The sequence below is a fragment of the Rattus norvegicus genome, chromosome 17 (assembly GCF_021556685.1).
Source record: "Rattus norvegicus strain SHRSP/BbbUtx chromosome 17, alternate assembly SHRSP_T2T, whole genome shotgun sequence".
Taxonomy (NCBI): Eukaryota; Metazoa; Chordata; class Mammalia; order Rodentia; family Muridae; genus Rattus; species Rattus norvegicus.
The window spans coordinates 29431048-29445878 of record NC_141550.1 but is presented as its reverse complement, the minus strand read 5'-3'; the positions used below and the strand labels follow the sequence as shown (position 1 = coordinate 29445878).

Genomic DNA, 14831 nt, shown 5'->3' with positions numbered 1-14831 from the left:
ATCATTTGGTTTACAGTCGAGTCTGCTGAGTATTATAAAAACTTCCGATTTGATGATACTTGCTATCTGCTGCTTCCGTTTGTCTCAGGTAGATTGGCCTGTGGGCATGGTTGTGAGGAATTTTCTGGATTGCTAATTGATACAAGAGGGCCCCGTCTCTCATGAGCAGTCTCATACCAGGACAATTCAGCTATGTAAGAAAGGTAGCTAAGCATCAGGAGAAGCGAGTCAGTAAGAACATTCTTGCTTTAGTTCTTGCCTCCAAATCTCTGCCTGGAGTCTCAGTCTTGGCTTCCCTCATCTATCAGACAAATAAACCGTTTTCTTCCCAAGTTGTTTCTGGCAATTGTTTCATCAAGCACCTTTCCATACCCTCAAGAAAGGAGGTGTGTCAAAGTGGAAATAAATGAGGCTTGAATAAAATATCATTGTGTTTCTAATTTCCAACCATTGGCATAAAATAACGCTGCAGTACCTTAGATCATTACAGCATGGGTAAGCACAGAGAGTGGTAGCAAGCTCTAAGGAGTGAAGCACTCGGTAGCACTCCCTCCAACATCCTGCATCGCTCATGAAACAGTGGGGCAACATATGAAAGCCAGCTTAAATTGGTTGTAAATGCATACTGCAAACTCTTGGGAAACATGCTAAACATTTTCAAGTATAATTGGTATGCTAAAAGAGGCTAGAAAATGAAATCACATAAAATGCTCAATTAAAACCACAAGCAGAAAAGGAAGGTAAGAAAAGAACATAAGGATATGTATTTAGGAAAGTAACAAATATTAATAATTACTTTAACTATAAGTGGTATGTAGGTTGATGTCATCATGCAGGTAAAGGCAGACAAGATTAAATGAGGCCTGTCATTAGATGAGAAGGAAAGGAGGCAGGAACAGAGGTTTTAGAAGGGAGGGAGAAGACGAGAAAAAAGCCGGAGCAAGGAGGAGGAGCTGGGAGAACACAATGGCAGAGGTTAAGATTCTTCTCTGTTCATAGATACAGGTTGTTATGACTATTTTTAAGGGATGGGTGTGTACAAGATTTTGTGTTGCCTTGATGGGCAAATTGTATCTTATCAATTGGGTCAAAGGATATTGTACGGTGTGTTCGTTCTTCATGTGATGACTTAATTGAGTTCAAGAGAGTGTATGGTGATGGGATGCACCTGGCCCTCCACGAAATTGGGATATGTATGCATGGTGTGGTAACAGCACGCCCTCGGAACTAGATGGGTAGAGACATCGCTGCCTGGGTCAGAGAGTATTTGGGGACAGTATGGAGCCACTGAGATAAATTAGCACTAGTTCCAATGGCCCACTGGAACCAGAACTAGCAAGAGTGCGACTGCCAGGGTAAGCACAGGACTCATTCCATCATCTTTTATATTTTACCACAACAGTGGCAAGCAAAAGACAAAGGTTGCCATAGTGAATTCAAAAATTAAGCTCTGATTATGTACATGTTCAAGAAATCTATTTAATTTTTAAAAACATTTTCTCAAGATATATATTGTATGTTTTGTATACTTCTTCCCCACTCTCTCCTACTCTCTATTTTCAAAATCTCTCTTGTTCTCTTGACAATTTCTCCTCCATTTCTACTGAATTTGCACATATCTGACTTTATGTGGTTACATAAAATCTAAGAATCAAAAGCAAGAGAAAATATCTAGCATCTGTCTTTCTGAGATTGGCAGGTCTCTAGTTGAATCTTCAAGAAACCTACCACATACATACATACATACACACACACACACACACACACATATATACATACATACATACATACATATATACATACATACAAACACATATGCATACACATACAGCTTAAACAAAATTTATTCACCTAGATTGACACTTCTCTCCATTAGAGACATACTGTCTAACAAAAACCCCAATCTCACTCATGATAAACCCCCATTTTGAGATATTGGTCAGAGAAGTAGAAGAGACTCCCAAACCAGTATAGGCTATTGTTGTTGCCCTTGCTTGTCTGCCAGTGTTTGAAGGTTAGTTTTTATTGCCGAAGATACCATGCACTTTGAACCCAGGACCATGAGGTTTGAAGCTGGATCTGACTTGAAAGCCTTTTCCCTGAGATTAGCTTTCGTGATACCCAAAGATGCTGTAAACTTCCAAGGAGAGATGCAGGCAGTAGACCTATTCAGTCACAATGTCTATGAGTTACAATAATGACCATCCTGCCATGAAATCAAAAGGATGAAATACTCATGCTAAAGAAGAGGCTTGTTTCTAGTGTCTTCTGCTATGACAAAAAGAAGGTCTGGTTGGACCCCAATGAGACCAAGGAAATTGCCAATGCCAACTTCCATCAGCAGATCAGGAGGCTATTCAAAGAATGGGTGATCATCTGGAAACCTGTGACTGTCCATTCCCAGGCTCACTGCTGGAAAAACACCTTGACTCAACGGAAGGGCAGGCATATGGGCATAGGGAAGAGGGAGGGTACTGCAACGCTCAGATGCCCGAGAGGTAACCTGGATGAGAAGGATGAGGATCCTGTGCCAGCTTCTCAGGAGACACTGGGAATCTAAGAAGATTGACCACCATGTGTATCCCAGCCTGTACCTGAAATGGATTCTTATGGAGCAGATCCAAACACTGAAGGCAGACATGGCCTGCAGAAGCTACTGGCTGACCAGGCTGAGGCTCGCAGGTCTAAGACCAAGGAAGCATGAAAGCACTGGAAGGAATGCCTCCAGGTTATGAAGAAGAGATTATCAGACTCTGTCCAAGGAGGAAGAGACCAAGAAATAAAGCTTCCCTCACATCTGTATATAGTGGCTTGACTGTGGCCCCACATGGACTAGTCATTAAAATAAAACAAGCCTTTGTCCATTACAGAAAAAAAGAAGGATGAACTAGTGGCACCCACTAATTAGACTTAAGTTGTACTCAACAAGAGTAAAACCATGCCTGACACTGAAAACTTACTCAAGTAACGAGCAAATAAGGTCATGGATCTTGGAAAAAAATCTACAACTGATATTTTACCAAACCAGCATAATTCCCAGTTGCATTTTAATGTTTATCTCTGTAATGCATATGGCTCTCATCTCTCACCAAAGACACTTCTCTTTGCAGCAGACAAACCATTACAGAAAACTATGACTGATAAAATGAAGAGAACAACCAATCATGCACTGCTCAGCTACAACTGATATATCAATAACATAGCTCTTCAATCTAAGGCTCAGGAACATCTCAGAAAAAGAGACCAAAAGATTCTAAGAGCCAGAGGAATGGGAGGTCTGCTATGAAACTGAGTCTCCTCGAAACGTCAGGGCAGCTAGACGCAAGATGTCTCAACAATACAGTTGCTAAGCAAGGCTGGAGCAAGGACAATGTCGATAGTCATGTTAACATGGTAGTGGGGAATCTCACCCAGACTCCAACCCTAGAAAAAGAACAACAGGCAACGCAAGGGTGTTAAGACTAGGGGATATAATCTTTGCCTGGGAAGAGCCCCCCCCCCGATCAGTTATCTAATACCAAGTGGTCACCCATGAAGTCATATGCATACAAGAAACATTATACAGACTGAGCAGATTGGGTTGATATATTTAGAAACACACCTATGCACCCATCACCACCACCACCACCACCACCATCACCACCACCACCACCACCACCACCACCAGCCACAACAACAATTAAAAAGAGACCATGAATTTGAGAGATATCTCACACAAATAAGGAGTAAGCTCAGTGAGTAAGATCACTGGGGGTTGGGGATTTAGCTCAGTGGTAGAGCGCTTGCCTAGCAAGCGCAAGCCCCTGGGTTCGATCCTCAGCTCCAAAAAAGATCACTGGCTGCTCTTCCAGAGGCTCAGGGTTTGATTTTTCTTTTTTCTTTTTTTAGGAGCTGGGGACCGAACTCAGGGCCTTGCGCTTGCTAGGCAAGCGCTCTACCACTGAGCTAAATCCCCAACCCAGGGTTTGATTTTTCAACACTCATATGGTTGCTCATGACCATCTGTTACTCCAGGTCCAGAAAATTCAACACCCCTTTCTGGCCTCCTTAGGCACCTGTGTGTATGTGTTAAACAGACATATATGTAGGTAAAATGCCCTTATACATAAAAATAAGTAATATAAACTTTTTAAAATAATTTAAGGCATCTAGTTTAGACCAAAAGCAGCATTACAGAGTAATGAAGGGGCCAGTTGTCAAAGATAACATCAATCCTTGATGCACATAGGACCAAGTAGTATTTAAAAATAAGTGAATTAGAACCAGAAAATATGAGAGTTACAGACCTAAACTCCATCAATGTGCAATTAACAGACATAGTGGCAGAAATTCAGTATGGATATGGATAGCTGAGCTTCACCACCAATTAACTAGACCTTATTAACATTTGACTGACACTTCACACAACAGCAGAATATACATTCTTAAGTTCACATAAAACATATACCAAGACAGAACACCACCCCGACCACAAATGCCTAAGATCATTAAAATAATGGCAACCATGCAAAATATTCTTTCAAACCACAATGATCTACGAGTCAATAGCAGAAAAGTAGCTGGGACTGGACAAACCCTTTGGATATTACAATCTCAAGAGAAATGTTAAATACTTTAAGTTAAGTGAATGAAAGGACAATATGTGGGATGTAGACTGAAATCTGCGCCTAGAGGGGAATTCATAACATTGGGAAAATATATAAAACAAAAGAGAGATGTGAATTGTGCAGTCTGCATTTCTACCTAAGAGGCTAGAGAGAAAATAAATGCAACATAAGCCCAGGGAAAGAAAAAGAAAAAAGAAAATCCAGGGCATCAGTGAATAAGACTGAAAACAAATGATTACTAGATAAATTTATCCAAATCCAAAGCTGGCTCATAAGATCAATATGATTCATAAACCTCTGGCCATCTAATCAATAACAAATAGAGATAATGTAATACTCATCTTGTGAAAGAGGCTCATCACCACCACCTCACAGACACTTAAAAAGACGGTAAAAGAATGCATAACACCTTATGTCAACAATTTAAAACAAATGAAATAGGTAATTTCTGTGAAAGACACAATCTGTCAAGCTCATATATAAGTAGATGACATGAATAGGTTCATGTTTATTACAGAAATGAATCAACAATTAATAAGCTCTGAAAGGAAGCTGGAGACATAGAAAGAAAGAGGCCCCCATGGAGAATTCTATCACATATTAAAGGGGAAAAGTATACTAGTTTTTCTAGTGTCTTTCAAAAGATAGAAGTAAACAAATGAAGAAACAAAAACCTTTCTAATTCATTCTACAAGGTAAACACCACCCTAATGACAAAGTTAGAAAAGAACAGTAGAACAAAAGGAAACTGTGGACCAATATCTCTCAGGAACAAAGATGACAAAAGCCTTAAAATATCATGTTATCATGTGGATGTACTTGTAACAGCATATTCTCACAGATGTAGTGATGACATATTATCACATAGATGTTATAACATCATGTTATCACATAAACCTAATATTGCTTGCAACAAGTTACATCTCATGACCAAGTGGTTTTATTCCAGATATACAGGTTGGTTTAACACTTGAAATTTGGTTTTGTTCGTTTGTTTGTTTGTTTGTTTGTTTGTTTGTTTGTTTTTTCAAGACAGTTCCTCTGTGGAGCCCTGGCTGTTCTAGAATTCACTCTGTAGACCAGTCTGGCCTTGAACTCAAAGATCTACCTGCCTCTGCCTCTCAAATGCTAGGAGTAAAGGTGTATGCCACCAACACCCTGCATAACACTTGAAATTTAAACCATCTCATCATCTCATTGGCAGGCTAAGAAAAAAAACCACATGATAGCATCAATAGATGTGAAAATTATTTTTTCTTTTTCTTTTTTTCGGAGCTGGGGACCGAACCCAGGGCCTTGTGCTTGCTAGGCAAGTGCTCTACCACTGAGCTAAATCCCCAACCCCGTGAAAATTATTTTTAAGTGTTAATGTTACATGTTAATATACATGCTAATATATATGTTAGTGTCTGTAACCTAGTATGATGGGTGTTCTCAGCATAATAAAGAACATGTACAAGAATTTCAGGTTCCAATCACATTTAATAATTAAAAAGTGGTTCTTTCTCTACAAAATCATAGTCAAGAACAAGGTGTCTCTCTGACCACACCTATTCAACATTGTACCAGAAATCAGTACAAGACTACATGGAGGATAAAGGGCAAATAGATTAAAAAGGAATAAATTCCAAAGAGTTGACCAAAACTCGCCTGAAACTGATCGATAATAATATTAAGATTGCAGGATAGTTACTACATAAAAGTTAATTAACTTCTCATAGTCTATTCATGGACAATTAGAATTTGACATTTTCAGCTCAATATAGCTCTTATTACCCAAAATGAAATCTTAGGACTAAATCTTAGAAACAATCTGCAGGAACTCCTGCAAGCTGAGGAAAAACTGTAAACCGCTGATGATCTAGGCAAATAGAGAGGCGTTCTATGTCCATGGACAGGAAAATTCCATGTCGTTAAAGTGTCAGATCTGCGCCTAATTGATCTATAAAAGCAACACGATCCCAGAGAAAATTTCAGCATTTTCCTGTATAAAAAAATGTTTATATGAAAAAGTAAAAGACCTAGAATAACCAAAATAATACAAAAGGAGAAAGTCAGAACTGCCACTATTTGACTTTAAACAATCCAAGGCTAATGTAATGGAGGCAACAGGGTGTTGGCAGAAAATGGATAATCTGATCAGTAAAAATGAACTGAACCCAGGAAGAGACTTTAATAAACATTGTCAAAGGTACAAAGGTAATTTAAAGGGAGAAAGGATTCTTTTTAACCAATAATAATGCTAAGATACCTAGACATTTATTTTTATAAATGGGAGATACTTGTAAGAACATGGGCCTGTACTTCGTGGCTGACACCTGCCATTTTACTTCAACATCACTTAACAGTACTATTGAAACTCAAAGCTCCCAATGTTTGAATTGCTAGTATTAGAGTCTTCCCTAGAAGCCATTTTGGAAAGAAAAAAATGGGAAGTAGGCAGTGGACACTAGAAATTGTTTTGCTGTGTCTGACTGAGATGACTGGCTAGGTGAGCCATACAGAAAATGGGAGACTAGGTATCCTGCCAAGTCTGACTTTTGCCCATGTTGCTGTCTCCTAATGACATCTTTCACAACTCCTTGCATCCTGCAGAGCTTTCTCTGGTAACTTGGTGTTACCCCTACTCAACCTTGCCTCCCTGACCTGGACTTCACTCAGTTCCTCCTTGACATAGGTTAACCACTAACCACTAGCCCACTCTCTGGGAGCCATAGCGGGCCTCTTGTATTTAGGTTAATTACTCTCATCTATGTGCCCTTTTCTTCAAAAAAGAATTTCCCATACTTGGCTTTAATAGAACATCAAATAGAGAAGAAAAAGGCAACACAAACTGGGCCTATTTAGCTACCCACATAATTGCATTTCCTTCCCGAAGCAGCAGGCTGACAGAGATAGTGCCTGCTGTCATTCTGATTCCTTTAGTCCTGAGGTCATGAATAGTAAAATATGCAAATTGATCAATCTTGTCCTGCATTGGTCAATAATCTATTACCCAATGCAACCTCCCTGGAGCATTGTGGTCCACTCCTGGTGAGTAGAAGAGGTTTCTCAGCCTTGCGCAAGGCTGCAATGTATCTCTCCAGGTTAGCCTGTCCTTTGAAATCCAGACTGCTGCCCAAACAGCATTTTCTCAGGACAACCCCCAATTGTGAGTTTGCTCCTTAGGCTCTCCGAGAAGGAATTCTGTTTGCCCAGGCTACAGCCAGGAAGTAGAAAATCGATGTCCCATTTAGCATTTGTATTAGGTACCCTCCCTTCCCCAGAAATGGATTGCAGACCATTATTTGCATTTATAAACTAAGGGACCAAAACACAGTTGTTAGTTTTTCTTCTTTCAAAAGAGAAAAAAAAATCTCTGAGACCCTTTGGCTGATGTGACTAACCAGAATGGCTGCGTGCGAGGTAAAGTTTAAAGTTGCAGTCCCTTTCATCACCAAGTCGCTTTTGAAGCCAGGGAACCAAGCTTTCTTGAAAGAGCAAAAAGGTCCCTCAGAGAGGTCGGCTTGATGGCTTGAAGGCTGAAACTTTGTAGTCCTGCAAACGTTGCATATTTCATTTGCACAGCTCTGGGACTGATGGTAGAGTATTCTGACAGTGTGCAGGCTCAAAGCTTGGGGACACATTAACCATCTATGGTGGCCCTACTTTTTAAGGCCCAAATGAGGCCAGATGGTTTAGCGTGTTTTGTGTTTCTAACATGTGAAACTCCTCCCACCCTGATTATAAAATGATATCTCATTAGAGTCAGATTGAGTGGGTCAACCTACGCTGACCTCCCACTGTGTCATCCTCAAGGCCTGGACACCTGAGAGTAGAGAAGCAAGTCCCACTTGAGGGTAAGTTCACTTTTTAAGTCACTGTTTTACTAAGTGGCTCAGTCCACAGCTGTTTATAACAGGAGTCACAGCAAGTTATGCATTCCCTAGTGGGACCAGAGTCTTCCCATGGCATAAGAGAAGACAGGGAAGAAAAATGGCCACGTGGAGGTGTGTCCTCTTGTAGAAGCCAGCCTCCCAAAGTGGCAAAATCTCATAAGCAAGAATTATCATAGACAATGCAGGATAAAATGTGTCCAAGTAACTGAGGCGTTTATCCAATGGTGCTATGGAGAAGAAACTGTAGGAACGCATGTCCAGGACACCTATCCATTCAAGCACAGAGGAGGCCAACTCAGGATCCACACATCACCAGTAAGGCCTGCTCTCTCAGCTTTCTCCCTTTCTTGAGGCTCTTCGTCTTGCTTTGAGATTGCCTTGGTTTTGTTTGTTTGTTTTCCCACCATCATCTGGATGGATCTAGGTCTTTACATTTGAGAAAAGTGTTCTTGATCCAACCAAAACTTTACTCAAATTTGCATAATACCAAAATATATCTAACAATTAAAGAAAATGATTGTCCTTCTCAGAAGGGAGATAGGGCCCTGGGCACCTGGGAAATGCTATAGTGGACTGGAGGTCAGGATTGCACATTTTGGTTGATATGCCCACGGTAAAGACTCTGACAGTGAGTGTTGAATGGATGGATCATTCTCTGATGACAAAGCGTCTCCCACCCCTCGGACCTGGTACCTTCTATTTAAGAAAATAGCATCTTCCCATAGTGTAGATAAGAGAAGGGAAGACCATTGGTAGAAGACAGTAAAAGATCACTGTCACCACCATGCATGTTGCATCCCACTCACTACTTAAGCATGGCCAAGTACAGGGTGGTATTGATTCTCCAAAACAATCTTTCTACAGAACTGAGATTTTTCATGTCAAATTTCAGTAAACCCAAGGCCATGTGCCTCAAAGTATGGATTCAGGGTGCTACAGTGTGGAAATGACCCAGGGTCCCATCTAGCTCTGGAGAATTAGACACTTCAGGTCAGCAGCTCTGTAGAAAAACAGCAGAGTCAGCATCATGGAAGATTCTCAGGGTCATGCTCCTGACCTCGTAAATCATGCGTTCTTGGCTTGGAATCTAAATCTGTTTTAATAAGCTTTCCAGGGAACACAGGCAGAGCAGTGGCTAAGATAAAGTCTTGGCAGGTTTAGAGCGCTCCCCCGGATTTATTACCTCAGTACATAGATAAAAGGTCAAAAGGAAAAAGGAGGAAACAAATAGAAAGCGTATAAGTTGACACCATCTGAGCCAGCCATGTGTGAATCAGTCTCAATGTTCATATCCTGTGTTATAGTTCTGCCCAACCCTAACCCTAACCATGATCTCCTCTCATGCTGCCCTATCTTCACCCATGACACCACCTACAAGACCCCCTTTCAAAGATTAGACCTTTTAGGTCTACACCAAGTTAGACTAAGGCTTTGTGTATACCTGTGACTTGTCCTCTTGTTCTGTTGTTTTCTGAATAGCTGTGGAGAGAAAACAGTTGTGAGGTGTGCTGCATGGACTAATTCCTACTCCTGTTTTTGCATGCACATTTTAGAATCAGCAGGTTTTCTAGTTTCTATATTTGATATTTGGAAACCAGCTAACCAAAGGCTGTGTCTCCCAGAGTTAACTATTTCTTAAAAATAGTAAAACAATCTGTGAGTATACCTTTGATGTGCAACCAGACAATTCAAAGCCTCCAGAAAGTTTTGTATATATTTGTGCATTCACATGCACCAGTGCTAGAAGAACAATGGGATCAAGGGCATCCCATGATTGGAAAGTACTGTCATTGGTTTATATCCTCAGCCCCACCCACCTCCAGTGGCTCTCACACTCCAGTCAATTAGCTACCATCTAACTTATTCATCCCAGATCAAGTATCAGACAACTAGTAACAGCCCTATTCCTCAAATCCTATGAAATATTCTCAATCTTGAGCCTACATACCATGTATCTTGGGGTTTGTTGCCAAGGGAACTGCCACTGATGCCACTGTCATAGCTCTCCCCTCATATTTCATCTTCAGGTGACTCTGACAAATCCCTAATGATTCTTACTCCTTTCTTCTGTGGAACCATGAACAACCAACTTTACAGTGTCAACTCCTGATCTAACTGTAAATAATATTTAAGTTTCAAATACTCTTTCCCTTCCTGGAGGAAGAACATGAAACCTTCTTAATGCACAGGTCTTAGCTGATGCCCAAGGTGCCAGCATAGCTTAGGTATGTGCATGGGTGCACCGTGACCACCAGGGGAGTAGAGGAAGACTGAATCACCTTAAGAGCTCACCCCTTTCTCTCTGGGATGCTCCCAGTCAATACCTCTTTCTGTCCCTTGTGTTCCCCAAAGTAATGACATTTTTAGTTGAGCATCTGACTACTCAGAATAAAGACTACATTTTCTAGCTTCCCTTGCAGCTACATATTACCTTGTTTCTGAAAAATGAAATTTGAGTTTGTGTTCTGTGGCAGTTGGTAGGACTCTTTCTTAGAGACAATGCAAAGGTGCATTTTGCCATATCTACTTTCTGTCTTCCCAGATTAAATATTGATGTGATTGCTATGCTTAAGAAATTCTTTAGAGATAAGAATTTGTCCCTAGTAATCATGTTCTTGCCATACCAATATTCACTGACCTATATGAATTTGAAAGGGAAATTAATATCTGTCTTGAATAAAATTTTCTCTCCTTTAGATCAGAAAAAAATCCCAATACCCAATTGTTTCCATGGGTGATGTTATAGTGGTGGTTTACTAAACATTATTTACCATGAGGCAAAATAAATTCCATATTCCATGTTGAAAAACTATCACTGCCTATTACTTTAGTTGCAAAATAGTTTTGTAAAATGAACAGCAACAAAAATATTGACAGCCTCTATGTGTGTTGACACACACCTATAATTTCAGCACTCAGAGGCTAAGGCAGAAAGATAATGAGCTTGAGGCCAGCCTGAAGTACTGGGTGAGACTATGTCTCAAAAAACAAAGAGCAAGCAAAACCACCAACTGTAAGCAATGATATGTTAAATCAAATATCAGAAAGAGGCGAAAGAAAAAATACTTTTTCACACTATTTTTATATGTTTGATTTTGCTTTGAATTTTTTGAGACAGGGTATCATATATACCTCAAGCCGGCCTCGAATTTATGATTCTTTTGCTTTCTCTTTTGAGTGTTATGATTTTATAAGCATTTGCCTCCACTCCACTTTTTTAGTGTGTGTGTGTGTGTGTGTGTGCGCGCGCGCGTGCGCATGCGCGTGTGTGCATGTGTGTGTGTATCCTTAAATTTTGCACTGAGGCAAGATCTCATTAAACCCATTCTCTTGCCTATGATGTTATCCCATAATGTGCTATATCCATGGGCATATGAGAAAGAAAGGTTTAGAACACTTGAATGTGCTTGTAACCTCTCACCACCTCAACATATCTTTTGAGAGGTAAATTAACTTTAACTACAACTATCTTATCTTAAGCCCAATGAAGGGGATGAAAGTGCAGATTTATCTGTGCTCTATGATCTAAATTCACTGAGAGCTAATCATTTAGACCTTCTGAGCTGAAAGCATCAACTGTTTCTGTAGCCCTTGGTTATATTACTGTAAGCAGTAACTTCAAAGGGACAGCCTTGACCAGTCATTTTCAAAGCAACTTCTTTCATGTTAACTCTGCTGGACAACAGGAGACTCCCCAGTAGCAAAGTCAAATTGAGGTTTTTGTCTTTCCACTTAAGCTTATCCATCAAATGTCCTCAAGGAGGACACCCCTGAGTTGAAAGAGGTAGATAGGCAGAACACAGAGGCTCTTAATTTAGCTTTTAAGGAAAACAAAAAACAAACAAAAAAATCCCTTTGTCTACACTGATATGCAACTGTGGCTATTGGTACAAGCAGCCTACTGAAGTCAGACTCAGGGAAGGTCTGTACTTTTGGAGAAATCAAGTCACTAATAGGTGACAAAGCAAACAGGAAGTAGCCTGCTATGTCCTTGAACAACACGCAGACCTCCTACCTCTGGCCTAGCTGGAAGTGTGCACCATCCACTAAGAAAACACTTTCTCTAGCATCCCCTTGAAGACAAGTGCAGTCTATGTTACTGTTTCCTGGCACAGAGCTAATTTCTTGGAACTTCCTGGGTGATAGGAACATCCTTTATTCTCAAGAGTTTAGTTTTGGAGGACCCTAGGGAGGAGTCTGGTCACCATAAAAAACAAGCACTGATTAAGAATTGGGAACTCATCCTTACCCATTTTCTAAAGGAAAGGAAGATCCTAGCTTGAGTTATATAAATCCCTGACCTGAGGTTGAAATGGTGTCTGGGTTGTTGAAGGCAGAGGATTCTCTGAAAACTATACATCAGGAGAGAATGTCAATATTTCATAATCGTTTCCACATAACTTATCTTACAAATTTCTTCATCTTTGTGATAGTTAATCTTGGTTGTCAACTCATGGAATGTGGAAATTAACTAAAAGACATGTGTCTGTGTGGGTCATGAGGGCATTTGCAGATCAATAAACTGGGGGAAAAGATCATCCTCAAGGGAGGGTAGCACCTCTTTACAGTGTCCCAGGTTAAAAAACAAATCCTAGGTTAAAGGAGGGCTCCTTGTCTGCCCACCTTTGCTTCTTTCCGGTTAGCGTGTCTATTTATTGCTGCTCTACTGTCCCTCTGACATCAGATCCAGCTTTCTCAGGATCCAATAGGAAACCAGCAGCATTTTGAAAGTCCTCCAGGCTCTCAGCACCAGACTAAAAGTTCTATACAGTAAAACATGGTCTCAAAACCAATGAAAGTTGGGAGTGATAAATCAGCCTTTTAATCACAGCCCTAGGGAGTTACATGCAGGTAGAGCTCTGGGAATTTTAGACTACCCTGGCCTACACAATGAGCTCCATGACAGCCAAGGCTACATAGTGAGATTCAAAACAAAACAAAAATCGCATAACTAAAAATAAACATCACATCTTCCTAAATTAAGAACTCACCTCTTCCAAGATTTATTTGAAAAGAACTTTTTATGGGTCTACATGTGGAATCTCTAGGTGGGGCAATTTCTGTATGACCTTTCCTTCAGTCTCTGCTCTACTGTTTGTCCCTGTATTTCCTTTAGACAGGAGGAATTCTCAGTTAAAATTTTGGAGATGGGTAGGTGGCCCCATTCTTCAACCAGGGGCCATGCCTCATCTCTGGTTCTCCCTCCCCTTTGTGGGATATTTCAGCTAATGTCATCCCCTTGGGGTCCTGGGAGGCTCTTGCTTTCCTGGCACCTGGTACTTTCTGGTGGCTACCCCCACTTCCCTATCCCCCATTGCTACACACCTCTGTTCAATCTCCCTACCCTCTGTACATCTCCTCCATCTCTTCCCACACCTGATTCTGCCCCTCTTTTTCCCCTTCTCCTCCTTTCTTCCTCCCAAGTCCCTCTCACCCTCTACTTCCTGTGATTATTTTGTTCCCCCTTCTAAGTAGGACTGAAGCATCCACTCTTTGGTCTTCCTTCCTCTTGAGCTTCATGTGGTCTGTAAATTGTATGGTGGGTATTCCAAACTCTTTGCCTAATATCCACTAATCAGTGAGTACACATCATGTGTGTTCTTCTGTGACTTGAGTTACCTCACTCAGGATATTTTCTATAGCTATCCATTTACCTGCAAATTTCATGAAGTCATTGTTTTTCATAGCTGAGTAGTATTCCATTGTGTAAATGTACCACATTTTCTGTATCCATTCCTCTGTTGAGGTTGTTTCTAGTTTCTGACTTTTATAAATATGGCTGCTATGAATATAGTGGAGCATGTGTCCTTACTACATGTTAGAGTATCTTTTGTATATATGCCCAGGAGTGGTATAGCTAGGTCCAAACCCATACACTATTGCTGATGCCAAGAAGTGCTTACTGACAGGAGCCTGATACAGTCTTCTGAGAGGTTCTGCCAGATCCTGACCAATACAGATACAGATGCTCAAAGCCAACCACTGGACTGATCACAGGCACCCTAATGGAGGAGTTAGGAGAAGGACTGAAGAAGTTGAAGGGGCCTAATCTGGCATCAATGGGAGGGGAGACACTTGGTCCTGTGAAGGTTTGATGCCCCAGTGTAGAGGAGAGTGTAGGGCAGTGAGGTAGGAGTGAGTGGGTAGATGGGGGAGCACCCTCATAAAAGCAGGGTAAGAGGGGATAGGATAGGGATTTGCAGAGGGGAAACAAGGAAAGGGGATAACATTTGAAATGTAAATAAATAAAATATCCAATTTTTAAAAAGAAAAGATTTTTTTAAATTTAAAATTAGAGTAACAATTTTTTTGGCTAATAGACTAGTTGTTTGCTATTTGACAATCT

At 40.6% G+C, this 14831-nt stretch overlaps 1 long non-coding RNA gene and 1 pseudogene across 1 annotated transcript in view; one reads left to right on the top strand and one right to left on the bottom strand.

Annotated features, from left to right (window-relative positions):
- The first annotated feature begins 2236 nt into the window (after positions 1–2236).
- LOC148000094 (large ribosomal subunit protein eL19 pseudogene) lies at positions 2237–2815 on the top strand (annotated as a pseudogene).
- The window catches only part of LOC148000093 (LINE-1 retrotransposable element ORF2 protein-like), a 38631-nt gene continuing 26283 nt past the window's right edge, over positions 2484–14831 (bottom strand). Inside the window, exon 5 of the long non-coding RNA XR_015641364.1 lies at positions 2484–2684. This is a non-coding gene — a long non-coding RNA (LINE-1 retrotransposable element ORF2 protein-like). The remainder of the gene's footprint in view (positions 2685–14831) is intronic.